At 45.9% G+C, this 12,108-nt stretch overlaps 1 protein-coding gene across 1 annotated transcript in view; it reads right to left on the bottom strand.

Moving 5' to 3' along the window:
- The window catches only part of LOC126175491 (F-box/LRR-repeat protein 2), a 708,226-nt gene extending 699,830 nt beyond the window's left edge, over positions 1 to 8,396 (bottom strand). Inside the window, exon 1 of the mRNA XM_049922311.1 lies at positions 8,275 to 8,396. The gene's annotated coding sequence lies outside the window, so the exon portion shown is untranslated. The remainder of the gene's footprint in view (positions 1 to 8,274) is intronic.
- Between the last annotated feature and the right edge of the window lie 3,712 nt (positions 8,397 to 12,108).

Raw genomic sequence — 12,108 nt, 5'->3', positions numbered from 1 at the left:
AGATGTAGCAGTCAGGGCGAACAGGCTTAGATGGTGGGGTCATGTTACACGCATGGGAGAAGCAAGGTTACTCAAGAGACTCATGGATTCAGCAGTAGAGGGTAGGAGGAGTCGGGGCAGACCGAGGAGAAGGTACCTGGATTCGGTTAAGAATGATTTTGAAGTAATAGGCTTAACATCAGAAGAGGCACCAATGTTAGCACTGAATAGGGGATCATGGAGGAACTGTATAAGGGGGGCTATGCTCCAGACTGAACGCTGAAAGGCATAATCAGTCTTAAATGATGATGATGATGATGATGATGATAGCTTCAGAAGGGTTTTTAGCCAGGTGACATCCAATGACTGGCGCCAGTTTGAAGTCGCTGACCTCTCCTGAGCGACAAACTCTGCTGTTACTGCATCTCTGCTGACAACACTAGTTCTACACTCAGGTGGCAAACACGATGGGATATCTCCTAATATCGTGTCGGACCTCCTGTCGTCTGGAGTAGTCCAGCAACTCGACATTGCATGGGCTCAACAAGTCGCTGGAAGTACTCTGCAGATGCGCTGAGCCATGCTGCTGTAGTCCATAACAGCGAAAGTGTTGTCGGTGGTGGATGATGGGCATGAACTGACCTCTCGATTATGCCCCATAAATGTTCGATTGGATTATGTCGGACAATATAGGTGGTCAAATCATTCGCTCAAATTGTACAGAATCTATTTCAAAACAACTGCGAACAGTTGTGACATCCATTAACATGCTCTCGTTGTTTGGGAACATGAACACCATGAATGGTTACAAATGGTGTCCAGATAGCCGAACATAACCACTTACAGCCAATTATCGGTTCAGCTGAAGCAGAGGACCCGGTCCATTCCGTGTAAACACAGTCCACACCACAACGGTATCACCATCAACTTGTACAGCGCCTTGTTGACAATTTGGCTCCATGGCTTCGTGGGGTCGGCGCCACACTCTAGCCCTACTCTCAGCTCTTACCAATTGAAATCGGGAGTCATCTGACCAGACCGCTAACGGTCCAACCGATATAGTCACGGACCCAGGAGAGGCGCTTCAGGCGATGTCGTGCTGTTAGCAGAGATACACACGTCGATTGTCTGCTGCCGTAGCTCAGTAAACCAAATTTCACTACACTGTCCTAATGGATACGTTCGTCGTACGTCCCACATTGATTTCTGCGATTATTTCGTCCGTTGATGCTAGTCTCTTGGCACTGACAACTTTACGCAAACGCTGCTGCTCTCGGTCATTAAGTGAAGGCCGTCAGCCACTGCATCGTCCGTCATGAGAGGTAAGTCTGAAATTTGTTACTGTCGCCACACTCCTGACACTGTGGATTTCGGAATACTGAATTCCCTAACGATTTTCGAAATTGAATGTCCCGTGCGTCTAGCTCGGTCAACCATTCTGCGTTCAAGGTTTGTTAATTTCCGTTGTGGGCCCAGAATCACGTCGGAAACTGTTTCACATGAATCGCCTGAGTACAAATGGCAGCTCCGCCAATGCACTGCCCTTTTATACCTTGTATACACGACACTACCGCTATATTTTTATGTGAATATTGCCATCCAAATGCATTTGTCACCTCGGTGTACACTGGCGGGTCCGGCTCCCGTGATATCTAGTGGTTACTCCCGCATTACGTATGGGTGTCCGGATACTTTTGATCATGTTCTGTATATCTGCGCCACTCATCTGCTAAAAACTTCGTTCATAGATGAGTCTGCTGGATCACTCTTGGAATTTTTCGTCATCTAGGACTTCAAAATAAGAAATTTGTATTGTAAATCTCCGAGGCAGGATTCGAACCTGCGACCGTAGCGGTCGCGCGGTTCCAGACTGAAGCGCCAACAACCGCTCGGCCACTTCGGCCGGCTGTGTGTGTGTGTGTGTGTGTGTGTGTGTGTGTGTGTGTGTGTGTGTGTGTGTGCGTGCGTGCGTGCGCGCGCGTGTGTGCAATATCTGCAAACCAATGATGTATCCCACAATCTTAAAACATTTTTGGATGAATACTTGAACTTAATATTAGCAACAACAAAAAATGGTTCAAATGACAAATGGCTCTGAGCACTATGGGACTCAACTTCTGAGGTGATCAGCCCCCTAGAACTTAGAACTACTTAAACCTAACCAACCTAAGGACATCACACACAACCATGCCCGAGGCAGGATTCGAACCTGCGACCGCAGCGGTCGCTCGGTTCCAGACTGTAGCGCCCAGAACCGCACGGCCACTCCGAATAATGTTAATAATGTGTGTGAAATCTTATGGAACTTAACTGCTAAGGTCATCAGTCCCTAAGCTTACACACTACTTAACGTAAATTATCCTAAGGACAAACACACACACCCATGCCCGAGGGAGGACTCGAACCTCCGCCGGGACCAGCCGCACAGTCCATGACTGTAACGCCTTAGACCGCTCGGCAGTGTTGTGTATGGTATTGTGACCGAGCACTTGAATTACCGAAAATTGTGCGCACGTTGGGTACCGAAAATGTTGACGAATGTGCACAAAACCAAACTTTTAGACAGTGCATTGACTTTCCTTGAGCGGTACCACAACGACGGTGATAATTTCTTAAGCCAAATTGTTACAGGCGATGAAACATGTGTGGCCTACGTCACACCAGAATCAAAGCAACAGTCCATGGAAGTTGAGCAAGGGCATCGTTTTGCTGCAAGACAATGCCTGCCCGCATGTGGCGATTCAGACCGAAGATCTCACCACATCTTTTCGATGAGAAACTCTAGATCATCCTCCGTATAGCCCCGATCTTGCGCCCAGTGACTACTATCTGTTCCTGCACTTAAAGAAACACCTGGGCGGTCAGCGTGCTCAAGATGATGACGAAGTCAATACAGTGGTGATGCAGTGGTTAACAAGTCAGGCGACAGACTTCTATGAGGAGGGTATTCAAAATCTGGTACAACGTTATGTCAAGTGCCTCAATATTGACGGAAATTATGTAGAAAAGTAGATTAAGGTACAGGCTTTCATGTTGAAACGCGTACGTTTCATATGTATTCATTACCAGCGATGGCGAGGCATGACAGAATCTCTGACCAGAGAGTTATTTACCGTTGCTAGTCTGCGCTTGACCGCGCGAGACGACAGTAGTAGCGCGCGCGAGACGACAGTAGTAGCGTGTTGCGAGTCGGCAAGAGCAGTTGCAAGTCGCACTCTGTCGGCAGTAGTTGTAGCGAGTGGACGGCTGTACTGAGCGGGCGTCGACATGGGTCGGCGGCGTGCTCTCCCTCCAACTCTGGTCACGATTCAGGACGAGGTATATTGTTATCGAAGGTAATGAAGCAGCATTGCGCTCAGCTAATAACATATGTTAATTGTAATTAATTTGTTCAAGAAATGCCCCAATAATAATTTTTCTATAAAGTAACCCTTTTAAGAAAAAGATTCATTTCAATTCAAAGAATATTTCCTATGCATTTCCTCCAAGAATCAGAATTAAATATACGCCAGCATTGCACGAAGCTGTGCCAAAAATAAGAGCAGATAGGCATACAGTTTTACTGAGGTAAGAATTTATCAGGTTTGATTATTTCACAGGGTCGTAGGTCAGCGCTGCTGTGCCTATAAAATTTATCGGGTTTAATTATTGCTGTTCAGATGTTACATACGGTTCATGGTTCATTATTTAATTAATATTGTTGTTGGTTTGTGATCAATCTTCATTTCTTAACGTTAATTTTGTGGGGAGTTAACATACTGGCTCATTTGTTATTCAGTTAATATTGACATATTTTTGCGGGGAGGTTACAATGTAATAATAAAATTATTGAGATATATTAGCACGTATTTTTTTAATCTCAAAACGGTGCTTACTTAAAAAAACACGCCTCGTATTTAACTCCTGTCACCGTTCTAAGCCATAATTGGACTATAACATTCATTCCTGCGCGTATGATTTCTGTGGTGTCACCGCCAGACACAAACAACACTTGCTAGGTGGTAGCCTTTAAATCGGCCGCGGTCCGTTAGTATACGTCGGACCCGCGTGTCGCCACTATCAGTGATTGCAGACCGAGCGCCGTCACACGGCAGGTCTAGCCTAGAGAGACTCCCTAGCACCAACACTGACTCAAAGGAAGGCCTCGTCGCTTGTTGGTGACGTCACGTCAGCTAGGCACGGCGAACGCCAGGTCTGTTGCAGGCAGAAACACCTGGGCGTGCTTATCACTATAAATCTCTTATTTTTGGAGAAAATGTTTGGTATTGTTTTGGTTTCTGCAGTTTTATTTAGATGAAAGATTTTCTTACTATCGTAAAGCTGCAAATGAAGTTCATAGGTCTGTATTACTGAATCCTGTAGAAACAAACGTAGATCCATATGAGAAGATGCTTTGCCCCATTGCAAGCTTCGGAAATTTTACATTCAAGTAACTATATTTACTTGATCCATTTTGTTATCGAAGCTTACCCCAACCCCCTTAAAATGCACTTGTTTCTTTTATTTATTTATTTATTTTCGTTTGACATCGTCACTGGAAATGTGAACTAATTTACTTGTGTAAATGTCCAACTGTTGCCAGTCATTAGATTACAGTCGTTTTCAACGAAAGGAATTCTAAACAGGAAACAAAATAGCTTCATACATCGAAAATACTGCTGATCTTAAACTTTTTTAAACATGCGCATTAGAAAAGATAAATATTCCCCTCTTGCAACTGAAAGGAGAAACTTTATAAGATAAAAAAATTTTATTTGATAAAACAAGTATCTCTCTTTTGCCTCTTCTTCTGTCCCCCACCCCCTCCATCAACGTGTACAATCGCAAGATATTTCATTAACATTCAGTGCTCCTCACCCCATAGTCAACCAAGATACCTAAAGAAGAGCAACAATATGTTCACAGTTTCTTGTAAAAGCAACCCAGTACAAACGTAACTTCCTCAGATTTACAAATAAGGTAAAGAAGCACGAATTCCATTGCTGCTGGACCATGAAGTTGTTTTTGTATGTGAATCCTTAAAACAGGTGGCAATTTAAGTTCAGGAGTACATTATTTGTTAAGAAGTGTAATGAACTGCACAATTAATTGATAGCAGAAATCTCTCAGAACAATGTGTGTTCGTCAACTACCGCCTATTGTTCACATTTTCCTGTGTCAGAGAGGGAGACACCACTATTATGAGTATGCCTGCAACAGACCTGGCGTTCGCCGTGCCTAGCAGATGTGACGTCACGAACAAGGGCCGAGGCCTTCCTTTAAGTCGGTGTTGGTGAAACCCAGCTCGCGCTATTCGTCCACGAGACTCAGAGGGCCATAGACACGGGTTCCCAGGTGGATGCCGTGTTTCTTGACTTCCGCAAGGCGTTCGATACGGTTCCCCACAGTCGTTTAATGAACAAAGTAAGAACATATGGACTATCAGACCAATTGTGTGATTGGATTGAAGAGTTCCTAGATAACAGAACGCAGCATGTCATTCTCAATGGAGAGAAGTAAGAGTGATTTCAGGTCCGCCGCAGGGGAGTGTCATAAGACCGTTGCTATTCACAATATACATAAATGACCTTGTGGATGACATCGGAAGTTCACTGAGGCTTTTTGCGGATGATGCTGTGGTATATCGAGAGGTTGTAACAATTGAAAATTGTACTGAAATGCAGGAGGATCTGCAGCGAATTGACGCATAGTGCAGGGAATGGCAATTGAATCTCAATGTAGACAAGTGTAATGTGCTGCGAATACATAGAAAGAAAGATCCCTTATCATTTAGCTACAATATAGCAGGTCAGCAATTGGAAGCAGTTAATTCCATAAATTATCTGGGAGTACGCATTAGGAGTGATTTAAAATGGAATGATCATATAAAGTTGATCGTCGGTAAAGCAGATGCCAGACTGCGATTCATTGAAAGAATCCTAAGGAAATGCAATCCGAAAACAAAGGAAGTAGGTTACAGTACGCTTGTTCGCCCCCACTGCTTGAATACTGCTCAGCAGTGTGGGATCCGTACCAGATAGGGTTGACAGAAGATATACAGAAGATCCAACGGAGAGCAGCGCGCTTCGTTACAGGATCATTTAGTAATCGCGAAAGCGTTACGGGGATGATAAATAAACTCCAGTGGAAGACTCTGCAGGAGAGACGCTCAGTAGCTCGGTACGGGCTTTTGTTGAAGTTTCGAGGAGTCAAGCAGTATATTGCTCCCTCCTACGTATATTTCGCGAAGAGACCATGAGGATAAAATCAGAGAGATTAGAGCCCACACAGAGGCATAGCGACAATCCTTCTTTCCACGAACAATACGAGACTGGAATAGAAGGGAGAACCGATAGAGGTACTCAATGTACCCTCCGCCACACACCGTCAGGTGGCTTGCGGAGTATGGATGTAGATGTACAGGGTGTTTCAAAAATGACCGGTATATTTGAAACGGCAATAAAAACTAAACGAGCAGCGATAGAAATACACTGTTTGTTGCAATATGCTTGGGACAACAGTACATTTTCAGGCAGACAAACTTTCGAAATTACAGTAGTTACAATTTTCAACAACAGATGGCGCTGCGGTCTGGGAAACTCTATAGTACGATATTTTCCACATATCCACCATGCGTAGCAATAATATGGCGTAGGCTCTGAATGACATTACCCGAAACCTTTAACAACGTGTCTGGCGGAATGGCTTCACATGCAGATGAGATGTACTGCTTCAGCTGTTCAATTGTTTCTGGATTCTGGCGGTACACCTGGTCTTTCAAGTGTCCCCACAGAAAGAAGTCACAGGGGTTCATGTCTGGCGAATAGGGAGGCCAATCCACGCCGCCTCCTGTATGTTTCGGATAGCTCAAAGCAATCACACGATCATCGAAATATTCATTCAGGAAATTAAAGACGTCGGCCGTGCGATGTGGCCGGGCACCATCTTGCATAAACCACGAGGTGTTCGCAGTGTCGTCTAAGGCAGTTTGTACCGCCACAAATTCACGAAGAATGTCCAGATAGCGTGATGCAGTAATCGTTCCGGATCTGAAAAATGGGCCAATGATTCCTTTGGAAGAAATGGCGGCCCAGACCAGTACTTTTTGAGGATGCAGGGACGATGGGACTGCAACATGGGGCTTTTCGGTTCCCCATATGCGCCAGTTCTGTTTATTGACGAAGCCGTCCAGGTAAAAATAAGCTTCGTCAGTAAACCAAATGCTGCCCACATGCATATCGCCGTCATCAATCCTGTGCACTATATCGTTAGCGAATGTCTCTCGTGCAGCAATGGTAGCGGCGCTGAGGGGTTGCCGCGTTTTAATTTTGTATGGGTAGAGGTGTAAACTCTGGCGCATGAGACGATACGTGGACGTTGGCGTAATTTGGACCGCAGCTGCAACACGGCGAATGGGAACCCGAGGCCGCTGTTGGATCACCTGCTGCACTAGCTGCGCGTTGCCCTCTGTGGTTGCCGTACGCGGTCGCCCTACCTTTCCAGCACGTTCATCCGTCACGTTCCCAGTCCGTTGAAATTTTTCAAACAGATCCTTTATTGTATCGCTTTTCGGTCCTTTGGTTACATTAAACCTCCGTTGAAAACTTCGTCTTGTTGCAACAACACTGTTCCAGGCGGTGGAATTCCAACACCAGAAAAATCCTCTGTTCTAAGGAATAAACCATGTTGTCTACAGCACACTTGCACGTTGTGAACAGCACACGCTTACAGCAGAAAGACGACGTACAGAATGGCGCATCCACAGACTGCGTTGTCTTCTATATCTTTCACATCACTTGCAGCGCCATCTGTTGTTGAAAATTGTAACTACCGTAATTTCGAAAGTTTGTCCGCCTGAAAATGTACTGTTGTCCCACGCATATTGCAACAAACGGTGTATTTCTATCGCTGCTCGTTTAGTTTTTATTGCCGTTTCAAATATACCGGTCATTTTTGAAACACCCTGTATAATCTGAGGGGGGTGCGATGGGGAGGTTTTCTTGTTAGCACGTCTTTTTTTAAATTTCAAAACGGTACTTACTTAAAAAAACACGCCTCGTATTTAATTCCTGTCACCGTTCTAAGCCATAATTGCACTATAACATTCATTCCTGCGCGTATGATTTCAATTAACACCATACTGAAAGCTGTGCAACTACGTAGCATTTGTGGCGTCCTGTGTGAAGTGTAGCTCACGATGCCACTTTAGAAAGCTGCGTAAGTTGCACGTGTGAACTGCGTGTACCGCATGTCGAGACGGGCGAGGGGGTGGCTGCGTCGGTGCGACTCGGTTCCAATGGCGAGCGCGCTACCCACCTGTGGACGGGCGCGGAGAGTGAGCCTAGCAGCCGAGCGCGCTGCCGCCTGTGGTAGGAGAGTCGGCGGCGCGGAAGGCGTGCCAGCCGGGGTCTGTGGCGTCGGAGGCGAGGCGAAGCGAACCGCGGCGTGCAGCAGAGGGCGGGCGCTGCCGCGGCACTGCACGCGGGGGCCGCCGCGGCGCCGTGCCGGCCGCCTTGGGCTGCTGCGGCTCCACTCCACTCCGACACGCCAGGAATAGCGGGCCGCCCCCACTCACTGTTTACAGCGCCGCTCCCACCGACCACTGTGCAGTGCGCCCTGCTGAATGACGGCTCCCGAGTGTCGCAGCCGGGACTTCGGTCTGCCCTGCCCGTAGGCGCATCTACATCAGGGCCGGCCAAACGCTGCACAGTGTGCAGACGAGCGGAAGTGCTGCACATGTGCACACGTGTGCGACAGCGAGCGACAGCGACATCTGTTATTAGACATGTGTCCTAAATGAACGGCGACGGCTCCATTTCCTTGTTTATGTGGTACAAGCAAGAGCGCAACATACCCAGTCTCGTTTACCCCTGGTAACCGTAACCTTAACAGAGAAGTACTGAGAAATGGCAGGTACTGTGAAAAAGCAAAGGTCGGGAGATCTATGTTCTCAGTCGTTTAAAAATGACTGGGAACAGCAATTCTTTTTTGTAGCCGTTGGTGAAAACTCAGTGTTTGCTATGCCGCCGAATAATGGGCGGCCAGCGTAAGTTTTCAATTGAAAGACACTACAATACATATCACAAAGACGAGTGTTGTGTACTCGAGAGTGAAGAACGGCAAGAAAAATTAAATGTCCTTAAGAAAATGAATGAGACACATCAACTCGATTATCATTTCTCATGACCAGTGATAAACGTGTTTGGATTTATTCCTTTCATAATTAAAAATTATTGTTTACTAATTGTGCATTAGTGCCTCATTCTGCTCCATGTTACATTATTATCCGTAAAGTTGGTCATTAAACCGATTGTTCCAATGTATACTTACATTTAAAGTTTTTTTTTTTTTAATGTGTGAAGGGCTACGCTCAGCTGAAGTCGATAAAACGTAACATTCATCTAATTTTCGGTTATTATGCAGATTTCAGACGGAGCTGATGAAAGATATAGCAATAATGGTATTGAAATAACAGGTGATCATCGAGAGGTCTGCGGTTATCATTCTGTTCAGAAGTCAGTGAGACAGAAATTATGTGGGTGTAACTGAGGGCACCGAGAATCAGTTATAGGAAACCTTGCATTAGTTTAATGTTATTTGAAATCATGAATAAGGTTCGTTGGAAGTCGCTAAGTGCTCTCTTTCTTAAATACTAGATCAAAAACATTACTCGTATTTACGTGCCGTCAGTCAAGCTGCCTGTTGTTAACTGTATTACTTGTCTTACTGGGTTAAAGTGTTAACATAAAAGTAGACGTCTCAATGAGTAGACTGTGACAGTATTTTAAATGTTTAATACGCGATATACCTTCCCATGGTTGGCTTGCAAGCTGTGGAAAGAGCACAAGAATACGCCGGTACAGAGTACCCCAGCAAGTGGATAAAGCGACATCTGTGGGTAGAAACATGCACTACATGAACGCTGACGGCTGCGGCGTGCACGCTGTGACCCGGAAGTTGCACATGTGCAGAAGCACCGCACGCGTACACAATTTCTGGCCGGCCCTGCTCTACATCTACATCTACATCCATACTCCGCGAGACACCTGACGGTGTGTGGCGGAGGGTACCTTGAGTACTTCTTCTATTTCTTCTTCTTCTTCTTCTTCTTCTTGCGTTACGGCCCCTGTAGGACCATGGGTAGCCCCTTCGTGGACTGCATTTTCCTCTTCTTCTCCCAGAACCTCTTCATTCACTCTCTCCTCCTCTCCCGCTCTTCTTCCGAGATCTTCAGTTTCCGTTTCTCCTGGCGGCTCCACTGGTGGCATTCTAATCTTTTCCTGTATTCTTCTCTGTCACTGATCTCCGGCATATTTGTCGGTGTATATTTGTTCCTCCAATTTTCCTTTCCTTCGACCTTGATCCCCAATTCCAACCAGTCCTTCCGAAGTTCAACAATCGACTTGGTTCCTGTCTTTCCCCTTGTCCTCCCTGTTGTTTCCCACACTCTCTTCGTCATTCTGTCCATACTCATCCTAACTACATGCCCAGCAAACCTTGCCCTTTTGAGTCTGATTTCCCCGGATATTGTTCCCATGTTCCGGTACAATTCTTCCCTAGGTCTTCGCATCCACCTCTCTCCACCTCTTTTGGGACCTAGTATTTTTCTCAGTATTTTCCTCTCTTCTTTCTCTAGTTGCTCTGCCCCATTTCTGCCTAGTGTCATCGCCTCAGCAGCATATAATACTGCATTCCTCACTGTTGCCTTTTAGTGGCTTATCCTTGCCTCTGTGGATACATTCTCTTTATTGTATACCTCTCTCGTCATGCAGAAGGCTGACCTTATCTTCTTTATCCTCTCTGTTACTCCCTCCTTGCTCCTGTTCCTTCCTGTTATAAATTCTCCCAGGTATTTAAATTTGTCCACCATTTGCACAGTGCCTTCCGGTGTTTCCCAGTCTGCAGTGGTGTTTAATGTCTTTGTCTTGTTATAGGCGATCCTCAGTCCCACCTTTCCGGCTACCTCACTTAAGTTGATGATGATGATGTTTGGTTTGTGGGGCGCTCAACTGCGTGGTTATCAGCGCCCGTACAATTTCTCAACCTTTGCTCAGTCCAATTTCGCCACTTTCCTGGATGATGATGAAATGAGGAGGACAACACAAACACCCAGTCATCTCGGGGCAGGTGAAAATCCCTGACCCCGCCGGGAATCGAACCCGGGACCCCGTGCTCGGGAAGCTAGAACGCTACCGCGAGACCACGAGCGGCGGACCCCTCACTTACTTAAGTTGCCGAGTTGTGTCTTTGCGTCTTCTTCCGTCTCACTTACTATTGCTATGTCATCTGCAAAGGCTAGGCAGTCCACTTGAGCCCTGTTGTCCTTTTTGTCCCCCACATGGGTCTTTGGTATTCCCATTTCCTCGTTTATTGCTCTCCACTGCCTGATCACTTCGTCCAGTGCTATATTGAACAACAATGGTGACAATCCATCTCCCTGTTTAACACCAGTCTAGATCTCAAATTCTTCTGACAGTGCTCCTCTGAATCTCACCCTTGCTTTTGTGTCTGTCAGAATTTCTTTCATGAGTTCTTGTGTAGTTCCATCAAGTCCTCTGTTCTTCAGGATCCTAACAAGAGTCTGTCTGTACCTCGAGTACCTCTATCGGTTCTCCCTTCTATTCCAGTCTCGTATTGTTCGTGAAAAGAAGGATTGTCGGTATGCCTCTGTGTGGGCTCTAATCTCTCTGATTTTATCCTCATGGTCTCTTCGCGAGATATATGTAGGAGGGAGCAATATAGGCCTACTGCGTGACTCCTCAGTGAAGGTATGTTCTCAAAACTTCAACAAAAGACCGTACAGAGCTACTGAGCGTCTCTCCTGCAGAGTCTTCCACTGGAGATTATCTATATCTCCGTAACGCTTTCGCGATTACTAAATGATCATGTAACGAAGCGCGCTGCTCTCCGTTGGATCTTCTCTATCACTTCTATCAACCCTATCTGGTACGGAACCCACACTGCTGAACAGTATTCAAGCAGTGGACCAACAAGCGTACTGTAACCTACTTCCCTTATTTTCGGATTGCATTTCCTTAAGATTCTTCCAATGAATCTCAGTCTGGCATCTGCTTTACCGACGATCAACTTTATATGATCATTCCATTTTAAATCACTCCTAATGCGTACTCCCAGATAATTTATGGAATT

The sequence above is a fragment of the Schistocerca cancellata genome, chromosome 3 (assembly GCF_023864275.1).
Source record: "Schistocerca cancellata isolate TAMUIC-IGC-003103 chromosome 3, iqSchCanc2.1, whole genome shotgun sequence".
NCBI classification, from domain to species: domain Eukaryota; kingdom Metazoa; phylum Arthropoda; class Insecta; order Orthoptera; family Acrididae; genus Schistocerca; species Schistocerca cancellata.
Note: the sequence above shows the minus strand (reverse complement) of the source record. Positions and strands in the feature narration are given on the sequence as shown.